This window comes from Balaenoptera physalus (genome assembly GCF_965194825.1).
Source record: "Balaenoptera physalus genome assembly, chromosome: 9".
NCBI lineage: Eukaryota > Metazoa > Chordata > Mammalia > Artiodactyla > Balaenopteridae > Balaenoptera > Balaenoptera physalus.
In genome coordinates, this window is record NC_138888.1 from 77,108,833 (window position 1) to 77,129,728 (window position 20,896).

Below are 20,896 nucleotides of genomic sequence, written 5' to 3' on the forward strand. Positions count from 1 at the left end.
TGCTGAATAAAGTGTCAAAACCAGAAATGCAGGACAGGCCATGGAGAAACGGGAGCCTGGCTACGCTGATGGGCGGGATGTAAATTGCCAACAGCCACTCTGGAGAAGTGTACGGTGTGTCCTGAAACCTCCAAAAAACTCAGCTTAGAGAGCATAGGGCACTTCCACTCATGGGCGTATAAATTGGGAAAACTAAAAATCAGCAAGACACAGGCACCCCAAAGTTTAGGGCTGCTCTGTTGACAAGAACCTCCACTTCGTTACACCTTAAATATCCCAGGAAAGAGAAAAATGGATAAAGAAGTTGTGGTCCTTATGTACAATGGAATATCACTCAGCCATGAAACCAACGTCATAAGGCTAGTAGCAGCATGATGAGTGGATTTAGGTATGACGATTCTAAGTGAAATAAGTCATACAGAAAAAGACACTTATCATAAGATATCACTTATAGAGGGAATGTAAAAACCGCTACCCTTGAACTGAATTACAAAACAGAACAGAGTCCCACGTTTAGAAAACACACTATGGCTGCTTCACGGGAAAGGTGAGGTGGGGTGATGCATAAAACACGGGTTTCAAATTAGCTCAGATACCGTTCCATACAGCCAATATGTAATAGACAAGACCTACTCCTTGCTCAGTGAATTGGACTCAACACCCACTATTCACCGCCCAAGAATATATCTGACTAGTAAGAATCTTAAAACCTATGTTTTGATATCTCTCTGTAAGTGAGTCAAGTGGGTGTAAAGCGGCAGAAACACAGCAGAGGAAAGCAGCTAAACCACATTATAAAAATCAATTACTTTTAAAAACCCGTGAAACAAAGACAGTGAAAGAGAGAGAAATTCTTACAAAATTCGTTCAGGGGCTGTGATGCCACCTGGATTGACCATATCTAGACCCACAGCTGATTGAGACATAAGGGTGGACACTCTTGGGGCTGAGAGGTTTGGTGAGGTTGGGTGAGGAAACACAGACCCCTTAAAGTAATACTGCATGGTACCCATCCCATGGGTTCCAAATCTCCAGGTTCAAGGGCATCTTCCTACATCGAAAACATGCATGAGAAACCCAGAAGATGGTACACCGTGTGATCGGGAAAGGTTTCCAAAACGCACCTCTTTTCTCATCTCCTTGTGCTCGGGTTCGCCATTCCAGCCGCTTTACTAGCAATCTCCCTCCTTGGAGAATCAGCACCTTTAACCTCCTGTTCCGTACAGGTTGCAATTTGTCCTGAGGATGAACGGGAAGAGGGGGAACCAATGAGAGACTAGCTCTAGGTATCGGGACAGGCACAGGTCACTCTATTTTCCCATCAGGAAGAAGAATTAACCACAGGCTCAGCCTGCCGCCCGGGACCAGAATAGGGCCTGAAGCAATCTTGCGCTTTTGCGGCCAGCTCCCAAGAAAGTGAGTTGAAAAATGGAGCTCAGGGGCACTGCAATTCACAAACCTGCAGACTTATAAATGATAACTCTCGTCCACAAATATATTGAGGGAAGGTAACGAAGAGGAATGGAAAGCAAGGCAGAATTGCAGGAAACAGATTTCAGGAGGGAGATTCGAATCGCCTTTAAAGCACAGGAAAAGCGGCGAAACCTCGACAATGAAGCCCTTGGCCAAAAAGGGCGTATGCGTTTTTTCCTGAATATATTCAGGAAAAAACGCATACGCCCTTTTTGGCCAACCAAGCAACCTGGAAAGGAAAATCAGCGCTACAAAGAAGTCTCGCTTCCCATCGGTCAAAAGGGCCATGCTGAATAAAGTGTCAAAACCAGAAATGCAGGACAGGCCATGGAGAAACGGGAGCCTGGCTACGCTGATGGGCGGGATGTAAATTGCCAACAGCCACTCTGGAGAAGTGTACGGTGTGTCCTGAAACCTCCAAAAAACTCAGCTTAGAGAGCACAGGGCACTTCCACTCATGGGCGTATAAATTGGGAAAACTAAAAATCAGCAAGACACAGGCACCCCAAAGTTTAGGGCTGCTCTGTTGACAAGAACCTCCACTTCGTTACACCTTAAATATCCCAGGAAAGAGAAAAATGGATAAAGAAGTTGTGGTCCTTATGTACAATGGAATATCACTCAGCCATGAAAACAACGTCATAAGGCTAGTAGCAGCATGATGAGTGGATTTAGGTATGACGATTCTAAGTGAAATAAGTCATACAGAAAAAGACACTTATCATAAGATATCACTTATAGAGGGAATGTAAAAACCGCTACCCTTGAACTGAATTACAAAACAGAACAGAGTCCCACGTTTAGAAAACACACTATGGCTGCTTAACGGGAAAGGTGAGGTGGGGTGATGCATAAAACAAGGGTTTCAAATCAGGTCAGATACCGTTCCATAAAGCCAATATGTAATAGACAAGACCTACTCCTTGCTCAGTGAATTGGACTCAACACCCCCTATTCACCGCCCAAGAATATATCTGACTAGTAAGAATCTTAAAACCTATGTTTTGATATCTCTCTGTAAGTGAGTCAAGTGGGTGTAAAGCGGCAGAAACACAGCAGAGGAAAGCAGCTAAACCACATTATAAAAATCAATTACTTTTAAAAACCCGTGAAACAAAGACAGTGAAAGAGAGAGAAATTCTTACAAAATTCGTTCAGGGGCTGTGATGCCACCTGGATTGACCATATCTAGACCCACGGCTGATGGAGACATAAGGGTGGACACTCTTGGGGCTGAGAGGTTTGGTGAGGTTGGGTGAGGAAACACAGACCCTTTAAAGTAATACTGCATGGTAACCATCCCATGGGTCCCAAATCTCCAGGTTCAAGGGCATCTTCCTATATCGAAAACATGCATGAGAAACCCAGAAGATGGTACACCGTGTGATCGGGAAAGGTTTCCAAAACGCACCTCTTTTCTCATCTCCTTGTGCTCGGGTTCGCCATTCCAGCCGCTTTACTTGCAATCTCCCTCCTTGGAGAATCAGCACCTTTAACCTCCTGTTCCGTACAGGTTGCAATTTGTCCTGAGGATGAACGGGAAGAGGGGGAACCAATGAGAGACTAGCTCTAGGTATCGGGACAGGCACAGGTCACTCTATTTTCCCATCAGGAAGAAGAATTAACCACAGGCTCAGCCTGCCGCCCGGGACCAGAATAGGGCCTGAAGCAATCCTGCGCTTTTGCGGCCAGCTCCCAAGAAAGCGAGTTGAAAAATGGAGCTCAGGGGCACTGCAATTCACAAACCTGCAGACTTATAAATGATAACTCTGGTCCACAAATATATTGAGGGAAGGCAACGAAGAGGAATGGAAAGCAAGGCAGAATTGCAGGAAACAGATTTCAGGAGGGAGATTCGAATCGGCTTTAAAGCACAGGAAAAGCGGCAAAACCTCGACAATGAAGCCCTTGGCCAAAAAGGGCGTATGCGTTTTTTCCTGAATATATTCAGGAAAAAACGCATACGCCCTTTTTGGCCAACCAAGCAACCTGGAAAGGCAAATCAGCGCTACAAAGAAGTCTCGCTTCCCATCGGTCAAAAGGGCCATGCTGACTAAAGTGTCAAAACCAGAAATGCAGGACAGGCCATGGAGAAACGGGAGCCTGGCTACGCTGATGGGCGGGATGTACATTGCCAACAGCTACTCTGGAGAAGTGTACGGTGTGTCCTGAAACCTCCAAAAAACTCAGCTTAGAGAGCATAGGGCACTTCCACTCATGGGCGTATAAATTGGGAAAACTAAAAATCAGCAAGACACAGGCACCCCAAAGTTTAGGGCTGCTCTGTTGACAAGAACCTCCACTTCGTTACACCTTAAATATCCCAGGAAAGAGAAAAATGGATAAAGAAGTTGTGGTCCTTATGTACAATGGAATATCACTCAGCCATGAAACCAACGTCATAAGGCTAGTAGCAGCATGATGAGTGGATTTAGGTATGACGATTCTAAGTGAAATAAGTCATACAGAAAAAGACACTTATTATAAGATATCACTTATAGAGGGAATGTAAAAACCGCTACCCTTGAACTGATTTACAAAACAGAACAGAGTCCCACGTTTAGAAAACACACTATGGCTGCTTCACGGGAAAGGTGAGGTGGGGTGATGCATAAAACACGGGTTTCAAATTAGCTCAGATACCGTTCGATACAGCCAATATGTAATAGACAAGACCTACTCCTTGCTCAGTGAATTGGACTCAACACCCCCTATTCACCGCCCAAGAATATATCTGACTAGTAAGAATCTTAAAACCTATGTTTTGATATCTCTCTGTAAGTGATTCAAGTGGGTGTAAAGCGGCAGAAACACAGCAGAGGAAAGCAGCTATACCACATTATAAAAATCAATTACTTTTAAAAACCCGTGAAACAAAGACAGTGAAAGAGAGAGAAATTCTTACAAAATTCGTTCAGGGGCTGTGATGCCACCTGGATTGACCATATCTAGACCCACAGCTGATTGAGACATAAGGGTGGACACTCTTGGGGCTGAGAGGTTTGGTGAGGTTGGGTGAGGAAACACAGACCCTTTAAAGTAATACTGCATGGTACCCATCCCATGGGTCCCAAATCTCCAGGTTCAAGGGCATCTTCCTACATCAAAAACATGCATGAGAAACCCAGAAGATGGTACACCGTGTGATCGGGAAAGGTTTCCAAAACGCACCTCTTTTCTCATCTCCTTGTGCTCGGGTTCGCCATTCCAGCCGCTTTACTAGCAATCTCCCTCCTTGGAGAATCAGCACCTTTAACCTCCTGTTCCGTACAGGTTGCAATTTGTCCTGAGGATGAACGGGAAGAGGGGTAACCAATGAGAGACTAGCTCTAGGTATCGGGACAGGCACAGGTCACTCTATTTTCCCATCAGGAAGAAGAATTAACCACAGGCTCAGCCTGCCGCCCGGGACCAGAATAGGGCCTGAAGCAATCTTGCGCTTTTGCGGCCAGCTCCCAAGAAAGTGAGTTGAAAAATGGAGCTCAGGGGCACTGCAATTCACAAACCTGCAGACTTATAAATGATAACTCTCGTCCACAAATATATTGAGGGAAGGTAACGAAGAGGAATGGAAAGCAAGGCAGAATTGCAGGAAACAGATTTCAGGAGGGAGATTCGAATCGCCTTTAAAGCACAGGAAAAGCGGCAAAACCTCGACAATGAAGCCCTTGGCCAAAAAGGGCGTATGCGTTTTTTCCTGAATATATTCAGGAAAAAACGCATACGCCCTTTTTGGCCAACCAAGCAACCTGGAAAGGCAAATCAGCGCTACAAAGAAGTCTCGCTTCCCATCGGTCAAAAGGGCCATGCTGAATAAAGTGTCCAAACCAGAAATGCAGGACAGGCCATGGAGAAACGGGAGCCTGGCTACGCTGATGGGCGGGATGTAAATTGCCAACAGCCACTCTGGAGAAGTGTACGGTGTGTCCTGAAACCTCTAAAAAAACTCAGCTTAGAGAGCAAAGGGCACTTCCACTCATGGGCGTATAAATTGGGAAAACTAAAAATCAGCAAGACACAGGCACCCCAAAGTTTAGGGCTGCTCTGTTGACAAGAACCTCCACTTCGTTACACCTTAAATATCCCAGGAAAGAGAAAAATGGATAAAGACGTTGTGGTCCTTATGTACAATGGAATATCACTCAGCCATGAAACCAACGTCATAAGGCTAGTAGCAGCATGATGAGTGGATTTAGGTATGACGATTCTAAGTGAAATAAGTCATACAGAAAAAGACACTTATCATAGGATATCACTTATAGAGGGAATGTAAAAACCGCTACCCTTGAACTGAATTACAAAACAGAACAGAGTCCCACGTTTAGAAAACACACTATGGCTGCTTCACGGGAAAGGTGAGGTGGGGTGATGCATAAAACAAGGGTTTCAAATTAGGTCAGATACCGTTCCATAAACCCAATATGTAATAGACAAGACCTACTCCTTGATCAGTGAATTGGACTCAACACCCCCTATTCACCGCCCAAGAATATATCTGACTAGTAAGAATCTTAAAACCTATGTATTGATATCTCTCTGTAAGTATCTCAAGTGGGTGTAAAGCGGCAGAAACACAGCAGAGGAAAGCAGATATACCACATTATAAAAATCAATTACTTTTAAAAACCCGTGAAACAAAGACAGTGAAAGAGAGAGAAATTCTTACAAAATTCGTTCAGGGGCTGTGATGCCACCTGGATTGACCATATCTAGACCCACAGCTGATTGAGACATAAGGGTGGACACTCTTGGGGCTGAGAGGTTTGGTGAGGTTGGGTGAGGAAACACAGACCCTTTAAAGTAATACTGCATGGTACCCATCCCATGGGTCCCAAATCTCCAGGTTCAAGGGCATCTTCCTACATCAAAAACATGCATGAGAAACCCAGAAGATGGTACACCTTGTGATCGGGAAAGGTTTCCAAAACGCACCTCTTTTCTCATCTCCTTGTGCTCGGGTTCGCCATTCCAGCCGCTTTACTAGCAATCTCCCTCCTTGGAGAATCAGCACCTTTAACCTCCTGTTCCGTACAGGTTGCAATTTGTCCTGAGGATGAACGGGAAGAGGGGTAACCAATGAGAGACTAGCTCTAGGTATCGGGACAGGCACAGGTCACTCTATTTTCCCATCAGGAAGAAGAATTAACCACAGGCTCAGCCTGCCGCCCGGGACCAGAATAGGGCCTGAAGCAATCCTGCGCTTTTGCGGCCAGCTCCCAAGAAAGTGAGTTGAAAAATGGAGCTCAGGGGCACTGCAATTCACAAACCTGCAGACTTATAAATGATAACTCTCGTCCACAAATATATTGAGGGAAGGTAACGAAGAGGAATGGAAAGCAAGGCAGAATTGCAGGAAACAGATTTCAGGAGGGAGATTCGAATCGCCTTTAAAGCACAGGAAAAGCGGCAAAACCTCGACAATGAAGCCCTTGGCCAAAAAGGGCGTATGCGTTTTTTCCTGAATATATTCAGGAAAAAACGCATACGCCCTTTTTGGCCAACCAAGCAACCTGGAAAGGCAAATCAGCGCGACAAAGAAGTCTCGCTTCCCATCGGTCAAAAGGGCCATGCTGAATAAAGTGTCCAAACCAGAAATGCAGGACAGGCCATGGAGAAACGGGAGCCTGGCTACGCTGATGGGCGGGATGTAAATTGCCAACAGCCACTCTGGAGAAGTGTACGGTGTGTCCTGAAACCTCCAAAAAACTCAGCTTAGAGAGCATAGGGCACTTCCACTCATGGGCGTATAAATTGGGAAAACTAAAAATCAGCAAGACACAGGCACCCCAAAGTTTACGGCTGCTCTGTTGACAAGAACCTCCACTTCGTTACACCTTAAATATCCCAGGAAAGAGAAAAATGGATAAAGACGTTGTGGTCCTTATGTACAATGGAATATCACTCAGCCATGAAACCAACGTCATAAGGCTAGTAGCAGCATGATGAGTGGATTTAGGTATGACGATTCTAAGTGAAATAAGTCATACAGAAAAAGACACTTATCATAAGATATCACTTATAGAGGGAATGTAAAAACCGCTACCCTTGAACTGAATTACAAAACAGAACAGAGTCCCACGTTTAGAAAACACACTATGGCTGCTTCACGGGAAAGGTGAGGTGGGGTGATGCATAAAACAAGGGTTTCAAATTAGGTCAGATACCGTTCCATAAAGCCAATATGTAATAGACAAGACCTACTCCTTGCTCAGTGAATTGGACTCAACACCCCCTATTCACCGCCCAAGAATATATCTGACTAGTAAGAATCTTAAAACCTATGTATTGATATCTCTCTGTAAGTGACTCAAGTGGGTGTAAAGCGGCAGAAACACAGCAGAGGAAAGCAGATATACCACATTATAAAAATCAATTACTTTTAAAAACCCGTGAAACAAAGACAGTGAAAGAGAGAGAAATTCTTACAAAATTCGTTCAGGGGCTGTGATGCCACCTGGATTGACCATATCTAGACCCACAGCTGATTGAGACATAAGGGTGGACACTCTTGGGGCTGAGAGGTTTGGTGAGGTTGGGTGAGGAAACACAGACCCTTTAAAGTAATACTGAATGGTACCCATCCCATGGGTCCCAAATCTCCAGGTTCAAGGGCATCTTCCTACATCAAAAACATGCATGAGAAACCCAGAAGATGGTACACCGTGTGATCGGGAAAGGTTTCCAAAACGCACCTCTTTTCTCATCTCCTTGTGCTCGGGTTCGCCATTCCAGCCGCTTTACTAGCAATCTCCCTCCTTGGAGAATCAGCACCTTTAACCTCCTGTTCCGTACAGGTTGCAATTTGTCCTGAGGATGAACGGGAAGAGGGGTAATCAATGAGAGACTAGCTCTAGGTATCGGGACAGGCACAGGTCACTCTATTTTCCCATCAGGAAGAAGAATTAACCACAGGCTCAGCCTGCCGCCCGGGACAAGAATAGGGCCTGAAGCAATCCTGCGCTTTTGCGGCCAGCTCCCAAGAAAGCGAGTTGAAAAATGGAGCTCAGGGGCACTGCAATTCACAAACCTGCAGACTTATAAATGATAACTCTCGTCCACAAATATATTGAGGGAAGGTAACGAAGAGGAATGGAAAGCAAGGCAGAATTGCAGGAAACAGATTTCAGGAGGGAGATTCGAATCGCCTTTAAAGCACAGGAAAAGCGGCAAAACCTCGACAATGAAGCCCTTGGCCAAAAAGGGCGTATGCGTTTTTTCCTGAATATATTCAGGAAAAAACGCATACGCCCTTTTTGGCCAACCAAGCAACCTGGAAAGGCAAATCAGCGCTACAAAGAAGTCTCGCTTCCCATTGGTCAAAAGGGCCATGCTGAATAAATTGTCAAAACCAGAAATGCAGGACAGGCCATGGAGAAACGGGAGCCTGGCTACGCTGATGGGCGGGATGTAAATTGCCAACAGCCACTCTGGAGAAGTGTACGGTGTGTCCTGAAACCTCTAAAAAACTCAGCTTAGAGAGCATAGGGCACTTCCACTCATGGGCGTATAAATTGGGAAAACTAAAAATCAGCAAGACACAGGCACCCCAAAGTTTAGGGCTGCTCTGTTGACAAGAACCTCCACTTCGTTACACCTTAAATATCCCAGGAAAGAGAAAAATGGATAAAGACGTTGTGGTCCTTATGTACAATGGAATATCACTCAGCCATGAAACCAACGTCATAAGGCTAGTAGCAGCATGATGAGTGGATTTAGGTATGACGATTCTAAGTGAAATAAGTCATACAGAAAAAGACACTTATCATAGGATATCACTTATAGACGGAATGTAAAAACCGCTACCCTTGAACTGAATTACAAAACAGAACAGCGTCCCACGTTTAGAAAACACACTATGGCTGCTTCACGGGAAAGGTGAGGTGGGGTGATGCATAAAACAAGGGTTTCAAATTAGGTCAGATACCGTTCCATAAACCCAATATGTAATAGACAAGACCTACTCCTTGATCAGTGAATTGGACTCAACACCCCCTATTCACCGCCCAAGAATATATCTGACTAGTAAGAATCTTAAAACCTATGTTTTGATATCTCTCTGTAAGTGATTCAAGTGTGTGTAAAGCGGCAGAAACACAGCAGAGGAAAGCAGCTATACCACATTATAAAAATCAATTACTTTTAAAAACCCGTGAAACAAAGACAGTGAAAGAGAGAGAAATTCTTACAAAATTCGTTCAGGGGCTGTGATGCCACCTGGATTGACCATATCTAGACCCACAGCTGATTGAGACATAAGGGTGGACACTCTTGGGGCTGAGAGGTTTGGTGAGGTTGGGTGAGGAAACACAGACCCTTTAAAGTAATACTGCATGGTACCCATCCCATGGGTCCCAAATCTCCAGGTTCAAGGGCATCTTCCTACATCAAAAACATGCATGAGAAACCCAGAAGATGGTACACCGTGTGATCGGGAAAGGTTTCCAAAACGCACCTCTTTTCTCATCTCCTTGTGCTCGGGTTCGCCATTCCAGCCGCTTTACTAGCAATCTCCCTCCTTGGAGAATCAGCACCTTTAACCTCCTGTTCCGTACAGGTTGCAATTTGTCCTGAGGATGAACGGGAAGAGGGGTAACCAATGAGAGACTAGCTCTAGGTATCGGGACAGGCACAGGTCACTCTATTTTCCCATCAGGAAGAAGAATTAACCACAGGCTCAGCCTGCCGCCCGGGACCAGAATAGGGCCTGAAGCAATCTTGCGCTTTTGCGGCCAGCTCCCAAGAAAGTGAGTTGAAAAATGGAGCTCAGGGGCACTGCAATTCACAAACCTGCAGACTTATAAATGATAACTCTCGTCCACAAATATATTGAGGGAAGGTAACGAAGAGGAATGGAAAGCAAGGCAGAATTGCAGGAAACAGATTTCAGGAGGGAGATTCGAATCGCCTTTAAAGCACAGGAAAAGCGGCAAAACCTCGACAATGAAGCCCTTGGCCAAAAAGGGCGTATGCGTTTTTTCCTGAATATATTCAGGAAAAAACGCATACGCCCTTTTTGGCCAACCAAGCAACCTGGAAAGGCAAATCAGCGCTACAAAGAAGTCTCGCTTCCCATCGGTCAAAAGGGCCATGCTGAATAAAGTGTCAAAACCAGAAATGCAGGACAGGCCATGGAGAAACGGGAGCCTGGCTACGCTGATGGGCGGGATGTAAATTGCCAACAGCCACTCTGGAGAAGTGTACGGTGTGTCCTGAAACCTCCAAAAAACTCAGCTTAGAGAGCATAGGGCACTTCCACTCATGGGCGTATAAATTGGGAAAACTAAAAATCAGCAAGACACAGGCACCCCAAAGTTTAGGGCTGCTCTGTTGACAAGAACCTCCACTTCGTTACACCTTAAATATCCCAGGAAAGAGAAAAATGGATAAAGACGTTGTGGTCCTTATGTACAATGGAATATCACTCAGCCATGAAACCAACGTCATAAGGCTAGTAGCAGCATGATGAGTGGATTTAGGTATGACGATTCTAAGTGAAATAAGTCATACAGAAAAAGACACTTATCATAGGATATCACTTATAGACGGAATGTAAAAACCGCTACCCTTGAACTGAATTACAAAACAGAAAAGAGTCCCACGTTTAGAAAACACACTATGGCTGCTTCACGGGAAAGGTGAGGTGGGGTGATGCATAAAACAAGGGTTTCAAATTAGGTCAGATACCGTTCCATAAACCCAATATGTAATAGACAAGACCTACTCCTTGATCAGTGAATTGGACTCAACACCCCCTATTCACCGCCCAAGAATATATCTGACTAGTAAGAATCTTAAAACCTATGTTTTGATATCTCTCTGTAAGTGACTCAAGTGGGTGTAAAGCGGCAGAAACACAGCAGAGGAAAGCAGCTATACCACATTATAAAAATCAATTACTTTTAAAAACCCGTGAAACAAAGACAGTGAAAGAGAGAGAAATTCTTACAAAATTCGTTCAGGGGCTGTGATGCCACCTGGATTGACCATATCTAGACCCACAGCTGATTGAGACATAAGGGTGGACACTCTTGGGGCTGAGAGGTTTGGTGAGGTTGGGTGAGGAAACACAGACCCTTTAAAGTAATACTGCATGGTACCCATCCCATGGGTCCCAAATCTCCAGGTTCAAGGGCATCTTCCTACATCAAAAACATGCATGAGAAACCCAGAAGATGGTACACCGTGTGATCGGGAAAGGTTTCCAAAACGCACCTCTTTTCTCATCTCCTTGTGCTCGGGTTCGCCATTCCAGCCGCTTTACTAGCAATCTCCCTCCTTGGAGAATCAGCACCTTTAACCTCCTGTTCCGTACAGGTTGCAATTTGTCCTGAGGATGAACGGGAAGAGGGGTAACCAATGAGAGACTAGCTCTAGGTATCGGGACAGGCACAGGTCACTCTATTTTCCCATCAGGAAGAAGAATTAACCACAGGCTCAGCCTGCCGCCCGGGACCAGAATAGGGCCTGAAGCAATCTTGCGCTTTTGCGGCCAGCTCCCAAGAAAGTGAGTTGAAAAATGGAGCTCAGGGGCACTGCAATTCACAAACCTGCAGACTTATAAATGATAACTCTCGTCCACAAATATATTGAGGGAAGGTAACGAAGAGGAATGGAAAGCAAGGCAGAATTGCAGGAAACAGATTTCAGGAGGGAGATTCGAATCGCCTTTAAAGCACAGGAAAAGCGGCAAAACCTCGACAATGAAGCCCTTGGCCAAAAAGGGCGTATGCGTTTTTTCCTGAATATATTCAGGAAAAAACGCATACGCCCTTTTTGGCCAACCAAGCAACCTGGAAAGGCAAATCAGCGCGACAAAGAAGTCTCGCTTCCCATCGGTCAAAAGGGCCATGCTGAATAAAGTGTCCAAACCAGAAATGCAGGACAGGCCATGGAGAAACGGGAGCCTGGCTACGCTGATGGGCGGGATGTAAATTGCCAACAGCCACTCTGGAGAAGTGTACGGTGTGTCCTGAAACCTCTAAAAAACTCAGCTTAGAGAGCAAAGGGCACTTCCACTCATGGGCGTATAAATTGGGAAAACTAAAAATCAGCAAGACACAGGCACCCCAAAGTTTAGGGCTGCTCTGTTGACAAGAACCTCCACTTCGTTACACCTTAAATATCCCAGGAAAGAGAAAAATGGATAAAGACGTTGTGGTCCTTATGTACAATGGAATATCACTCAGCCATGAAACCAATGTCATAAGGCTAGTAGCAGCATGATGAGTGGATTTAGGTATGACGATTCTAAGTGAAATAAGTCATACAGAAAAAGACACTTATCATAGGATATCACTTATAGACGGAATGTAAAAACCGCTACCCTTGAACTGAATTACAAAACAGAATAGAGTCCCACGTTTAGAAAACACACTATGGCTGCTTCACGGGAAAGGTGAGGTGGGGTGATGCATAAAACAAGGGTTTCAAATTAGGTCAGATACCGTTCCATAAACCCAATATGTAATAGACAAGACCTACTCCTTGCTCAGTGAATTGGACTCAACACCCCCTATTCACCGCCCAAGAATATATCTGACTAGTAAGAATCTTAAAACCTATGTTTTGATATCTCTCTGTAAGTGAGTCAAGTGGGTGTAAAGCGGCAGAAACACAGCAGAGGAAAGCAGCTAAACCACATTATAAAAATCAATTACTTTTAAAAACCCGTGAAACAAAGACAGTGAAAGAGAGAGAAATTCTTACAAAATTCGTTCAGGGGCTGTGATGCCACCTGGATTGACCATATCTAGACCCACAGCTGATTGAGACATAAGGGTGGACACTCTTGGGGCTGAGAGGTTTGGTGAGGTTGGGTGAGGAAACACAGACCCTTTAAAGTAATACTGCATGGTACCCATCCCATGGGTCCCAAATCTCCAGGTTCAAGGGCATCTTCCTACATCGAAAACATGCATGAGAAACCCAGAAGATGGTACACCGTGTGATCGGGAAAGGTTTCCAAAACGCACCTCTTTTCTCATCTCCTTGTGCGCGGGTTCGCCATTCCAGCCGCTTTACTTGCAATCTCCCTCCTTGGAGAATCAGCACCTTTAACCTCCTGTTCCGTACAGGTTGCAATTTGTCCTGAGGATGAACGGGAAGAGGGGGAACCAATGAGAGACTAGCTCTAGGTATCGGGACAGGCACAGGTCACTCTATTTTCCCATCAGGAAGAAGAATTAACCACAGGCTCAGCCTGCCGCCCGGGACCAGAATAGGGCCTGAAGCAATCTTGCGCTTTTGCGGCCAGCTCCCAAGAAAGTGAGTTGAAAAATGGAGCTCAGGGGCACTGCAATTCACAAACCTGCAGACTTATAAATGATAACTCTCGTCCACAAATATATTGAGGGAAGGTAACGAAGAGGAATGGAAAGCAAGGCAGAATTGCAGGAAACAGATTTCAGGAGGGAGATTCGAATCGCCTTTAAAGCACAGGAAAAGCGGCAAAACCTCGACAATGAAGCCCTTGGCCGAAAAGGGCGTATGCGTTTTTTCCTGAATATATTCAGGAAAAAACGCATACGCCCTTTTTGGCCAACCAAGCAACCTGGAAAGGCAAATCAGCGCTACAAAGAAGTCTCGCTTCCCATCGGTCAAAAGGGCCATGCTGAATAAAGTGTCAAAACCAGAAATGCAGGACAGGCCATGGAGAAACGGGAGCCTGGCTACGCTGATGGGCGGGATGTAAATTGCCAACAGCCACTCTGGAGAAGTGTACGGTGTGTCCTGAAACCTCTACAAAACTCAGCTTAGAGAGCATAGGGCACTTCCACTCATGGGCGTATAAATTGGGAAAACTAAAAATCAGCAAGACACAGGCACCCCAAAGTTTAGGGCTGCTCTGTTGACAAGAACCTCCACTTCGTTACACCTTAAATATCCCAGGAAAGAGAAAAATGGATAAAGACGTTGTGGTCCTTATGTACAATGGAATATCACTCAGCCATGAAACCAACGTCATAAGGCTAGTAGCAGCATGATGAGTGGATTTAGGTATGACGATTCTAAGTGAAATAAGTCATACAGAAAAAGACACTTATCATAGGATATCACTTATAGAGGGAATGTAAAAACCGCTACCCTTGAACTGAATTACAAAACAGAACAGAGTCCCACGTTTAGAAAACACACTATGGCTGCTTCACGGGAAAGGTGAGGTGGGGTGATGCATAAAACACGGGTTTCAAATTAGGTCAGATACCGTTCCATAAACCCAATATGTAATAGACAAGACCTACTCCTTGATCAGTGAATTGGACTCAACACCCCCTATTCACCGCCCAAGAATATATCTGACTAGTAAGAATCTTAAAACCTATGTTTTGATATCTCTCTGTAAGTGAGTCAAGTGGGTGTAAAGCGGCAGAGACACAGCAGAGGAAAGCAGCTATACCACATTATAAAAATCAATTACTTTTAAAAACCCGTGAAACAAAGACAGTGAAAGAGAGAGAAATTCTTACAAAATTCGTTCAGGGGCTGTGATGCCACCTGGATTGACCATATCTAGACCCACAGCTGATTGAGACATAAGGGTGGACACTCTTGGGGCTGAGAGGTTTGGTGAGGTTGGGTGAGGAAACACAGACCCTTTAAAGTAATACTGCATGGTACCCATCCCATGGGTCCCAAATCTCCAGGTTCAAAGGCATCTTCCTACATCAAAAACATGCATGAGAAACCCAGAAGATGGTACACCGTGTGATCGGGAAAGGTTTCCAAAACGCACCTCTTTTCTCATCTCCTTGTGCTCGGGTTCGCCATTCCAGCCGCTTTACTAGCAATCTCCCTCCTTGGAGAATCAGCACCTTTAACCTCCTGTTCCGTACAGGTTGCAATTTGTCCTGAGGATGAACGGGAAGAGGGGTAACCAATGAGAGACTAGCTCTAGGTATCGGGACAGGCACAGGTCACTCTATTTTCCCATCAGGAAGAAGAATTAACCACAGGCTCAGCCTGCCGCCCGGGACCAGAATAGGGCCTGAAGCAATCCTGCGCTTTTGCGGCCAGCTCCCAAGAAAGCGAGTTGAAAAATGGAGCTCAGGGGCACTGCAATTCACAAACCTGCAGACTTATAAATGATAACTCTCGTCCACAAATATATTGAGGGAAGGTAACGAAGAGGAATGGAAAGCAAGGCAGAATTGCAGGAAACAGATTTCAGGAGGGAGATTCGAATCGCCTTTAAAGCACAGGAAAAGCGGCAAAACCTCGACAATGAAGCCCTTGGCCAAAAAGGGCGTATGCGTTTTTTCCTGAATATATTCAGGAAAAAACGCATACGCCCTTTTTGGCCAACCAAGCAACCTGGAAAGGCAAATCAGCGCTACAAAGAAGTCTCGCTTCCCATCGGTCAAAAGGGCCATGCTGAATAAAGTGTCAAAACCAGAAATGCAGGACAGGCCATGGAGAAACGGGAGCCTGGCTACGCTGATGGGCGGGATGTAAATTGCCAACAGCCCTCTGGAGAAGTGTACGGTGTGTCCTGAAACCTCCAAAAAACTCAGCTTAGAGAGCATAGGGCACTTCCACTCATGGGCGTATAAATTGGGAAAACTAAAAATCAGCAAGACACAGGCACCCCAAAGTTTAGGGCTGCTCTGTTTACAAGAACCTCCACTTCGTTACACCTTAAATATCCCAGGAAAGAGAAAAATGGATAAAGACGTTGTGGTCCTTATGTACAATGGAATATCACTCAGCCATGAAACCAACGTCATAAGGCTAGTAGCAGCATGATGAGTGGATTTAGGTATGACGATTCTAAGTGAAATAAGTCATACAGAAAAAGACACTTATCATAAGATATCACTTATAGAGGGAATGTAAAAACCGCTACCCTTGAACTGAATTACAAAACAGAACAGAGTCCCACGTTTAGAAAACACACTATGGCTGCTTCACGGGAAAGGTGAGGTGGGGTGATGCATAAAACAAGGGTTTCAAATTAGGTCATATACCGTTCCATAAAGCCAATATGTAATAGACAAGACCTACTCCTTGCTCAGTGAATTGGACTCAACACCCCCTATTCACCGCCCAAGAATATATCTGACTAGTAAGAATCTTAAAACCTATGTTTTGATATCTCTCTGTAAGTGAGTCAAGTGGGTGTAAAGCGGCAGAGACACAGCAGAGGAAAGCAGCTATACCACATTATAAAAATCAATTACTTTTAAAAACCCGTGAAACAAAGACAGTGAAAGAGAGAGAAATTCTTACAAAATTCGTTCAGGGGCTGTGATGCCACCTGGATTGACCATATCTAGACCCACAGCTGATTGAGACATAAGGGTGGACACTCTTGGGGCTGAGAGGTTTGGTGAGGTTGGGTGAGGAAACACAGACCCTTTAAAGTAATACTGCATGGTACCCATCCCATGGGTCCCAAATCTCCAGGTTCAAGGGCATCTTCCTACATCAAAAACATGCATGAGAAACCCAGAAGATGGTACACCGTGTGATCGGGAAAGGTTTCCAAAACGCACCTCTTTTCTCATCTCCTTGTGCTCGGGTTCGCCATTCCAGCCGCTTTACTAGCAATCTCCCTCCTTGGAGAATCAGCACCTTTAACCTCCTGTTCCGTACAGGTTGCAATTTGTCCTGAGGATGAACGGGAAGAGGGGTAACCAATGAGAGACTAGCTCTAGGTATCGGGACAGGCACAGGTCACTCTATTTTCCCATCAGGAAGAAGAATTAACCACAGGCTCAGCCTGCCGCCCGGGACCAGAATAGGGCCTGAAGCAATCTTGCGCTTTTGCGGCCAGCTCCCAAGAAAGTGAGTTGAAAAATGGAGCTCAGGGGCACTGCAATTCACAAACCTGCAGACTTATAAATGATAACTCTCGTCCACAAATATATTGAGGGAAGGTAACGAAGAGGAATGGAAAGCAAGGCAGAATTGCAGGAAACAGATTTCAGGAGGGAGATTCGAATCGCCTTTAAAGCACAGGAAAAGCGGCAAAACCTCGACAATGAAGCCCTTGGCCAAAAAGGGCGTATGCGTTTTTTCCTGAATATATTCAGGAAAAAACGCATACGCCCTTTTTGGCCAACCAAGCAACCTGGAAAGGCAAATCAGCGCGACAAAGAAGTCTCGCTTCCCATCGGTCAAAAGGGCCATGCTGAATAAAGTGTCCAAACCAGAAATGCAGGACAGGCCATGGAGAAACGGGAGCCTGGCTACGCTGATGGGCGGGATGTAAATTGCCAACAGCCACTCTGGAGAAGTGTACGGTGTGTCCTGAAACCTCTAAAAAACTCAGCTTAGAGAGCAAAGGGCACTTCCACTCATGGGCGTATAAATTGGGAAAACTAAAAATCAGCAAGACACAGGCACCCCAAAGTTTAGGGCTGCTCTGTTGACAAGAACCTCCACTTCGTTACACCTTAAATATCCCAGGAAAGAGAAAAATGGATAAAGACGTTGTGGTCCTTATGTACAATGGAATATCACTCAGCCATGAAACCAACGTCATAAGGCTAGTAGCAGCATGATGAGTGGATTTAGGTATGACGATTCTAAGTGAAATAAGTCATACAGAAAAAGACACTTATCATAGGATATCACTTATAGAGGGAATGTAAAAACCGCTACCCTTGAACTGAATTACAAAACAGAACAGAGTCCCACGTTTAGAAAACACACTATGGCTGCTTCACGGGAAAGGTGAGGTGGGGTGATGCATAAAACACGGGTTTCAAATTAGGTCAGATACCGTTCCATAAACCCAATATGTAATAGACAAGACCTACTCCTTGATCAGTGAATTGGACTCAACACCCCCTATTCACCGCCCAAGAATATATCTGACTAGTAAGAATCTTAAAACCTATGTTTTGATATCTCTCTGTAAGTGAGTCAAGTGGGTGTAAAGCGGCAGAAACACAGCAGAGGAAAGCAGCTAAACCACATTATAAAAATCAATTACTTTTAAAAACCCGTGAAACAAAGACAGTGAAAGAGAGAGAAATTCTTACAAAATTCGTTCAGGGGCTGTGATGCCACCTGGATTGACCATATCTAGACCCACAGCTGATTGAGACATAAGGGTGGACACTCTTGGGGCTGAGAGGTTTGGTGAGGTTGGGTGAGGAAACACAGACCCTTTAAAGTAATACTGCATGGTACCCATCCCATGGGTCCCAAATCTCCAGGTTCAAGGGCATCTTCCTACGTCGAAAACATGCATGAGAAACCCAGAAGATGGTACACCGTGTGATCGGGAAAGGTTTCCAAAACGCACCTCTTTTCTCATCTCCTTGTGCTCGGGTTCGCCATTCCAGCCGCTTTACTAGCAATCTCCCTCCTTGGAGAATCAGCACCTTTAACCTCCTGTTCCGTACTGGTTGCAATTTGTCCTGAGGATGAACGGGAAGAGGGGGAACCAATGAGAGACTAGCTCTAGGTATCGGGACAGGCACAGGTCACTCTATTTTCCCATCAGGAAGAAGAATTAACCACAGGCTCAGCCTGCCGCCCGGGACCAGAATAGGGCCTGAAGCAATCTTGCGCTTTTGCGGCCAGCTCCCAAGAAAGTGAGTTGAAAAATGGAGCTCAGGGGCACTGAAATTCACAAACCTGCAGACTTATAAATGATAACTCTCGTCCACAAATATATTGAGGGAAGGTAACGAAGAGGAATGGAAAGCAAGGCAGAATTGCAGGAAACAGATTTCAGGAGGGAGATTCGAATCGCCTTTAAAGCACAGGAAAAGCGGCAAAACCTCGACAATGAAGCCCTTGGCCAAAAAGGGCGTATGCGTTTTTTCCTGAATATATTCAGGAAAAAACGCATACGCCCTTTTTGGCCAACCAAGCAACCTGGAAAGGCAAATCAGCGCTACAAAGAAGTCTCGCTTCCCATCGGTCAAAAGGGCCATGCTGAATAAAGTGTCAAAACCAGAAATGCAGGACAGGCCATGGAGAAACGGGAGCCTGGCTACGCTGATGGGCGGGATGTAAATTGCCAACAGCCACTCTGGAGAAGTGTACGGTGTGTCCTGAAACATCTAAAAAACTCAGCTTAGAGAGCACAGGGCACTTCCACTCATGGGCGTATAAATTGGGAAAACTAAAAATCAGCAAGACACAGGCACCCCAAAGTTTAGGGCTGCTCTGTTGACAAGAACCTCCACTTCGTTACACCTTAAATATCCCAGGAAAGAGAAAAATGGATAAAGACGTTGTGGTCCTTATGTACAATGGAATATCACTCAGCCATGAAACCAACGTCATAAGGCTAGTAGCAGCATGATGAGTGGATTTAGGTATGCCGATTCTAAGTGAAATAAGTCATACAGAAAAAGACACTTATCATAGGATATCACTTATAGAGGGAATGTAAAAACCGCTACCCTTGAACTGAATTACAAAACAGAACAGAGTCCCACGTTTAGAAAACACACTATGGCTGCTTCACGGGAAAGGTGAGGTGGGGTGATGCATAAAACACGGGTTTCAAATTAGGTCAGATACCGTTCCATAAAGCCAATATGTAATAGACAAGACCTACTCCTTGATCAGTGAATTGGACTCAACACCCCCTATTCACCGCCCAAGAATATATCTGACTAGTAAGAATCTTAAAACCTATGTTTTGATATCTCTCTGTAAGTGACTCAAGTGGGTGTAAAGCGGCAGAAACACAGCAGAGGAAAGCAGCTATGCCACATTATAAAAATCAATTACTTTTAAAAACCCGTGAAACAAAGACAGTGAAAGAGAGAGAAATTCTTACAAAATTCGTTCAGGGGCTGTGATGCCACCTGGATTGACCATATCTAGACCCACAGCTGATTGAGACATAAGGGTGGACACTCTTGGGGCTGAGAGGTTTGGTGAGGTTGGGTGAGGAAACACAGACCCTTTAAAGTAATACTGCATGGTACCCATCCCATGGGTCCCAAATCTCCAGGTTCAAGGGCATCTTCCTACATCAAAAACATGCATGAGAAACCCAGAAGATGGTACACCGTGTGATCGGGAAAGGTTTCCAAAACGCACCTCTTTTCTCATCTCCTTGTGCTCGGGTTCGCCATTCCAGCCGCTTTACTAGCAATCTCCCTCCTTGGAGAATCAGCACCTTTAACCTCCTGTTCCGTACAGGTTGCAATTTGTCCTGAGGATGAACGGGAAGAGGGGTAACCAATGAGAGACTAGCTCTAGGTATCGGGACAGGCACAGGTCACTCTATTTTCCCATCAGGAAGAAGAATTAACCACAGGCTCAGCCTGCCGCCCGGGACCAGAATAGGGCCTGAAGCAATCCTGCGCTTTTGCGGCCAGCTCCCAAGAAAGTGAGTTGAAAAATGGAGCTCAGGGGCACTGCAATTCACAAACCTGCAGACTTATAAATGATAACTCTCGTCCACAAATATATTGAGGGAAGGTAACGAAGAGGAATGGAAAGCAAGGCA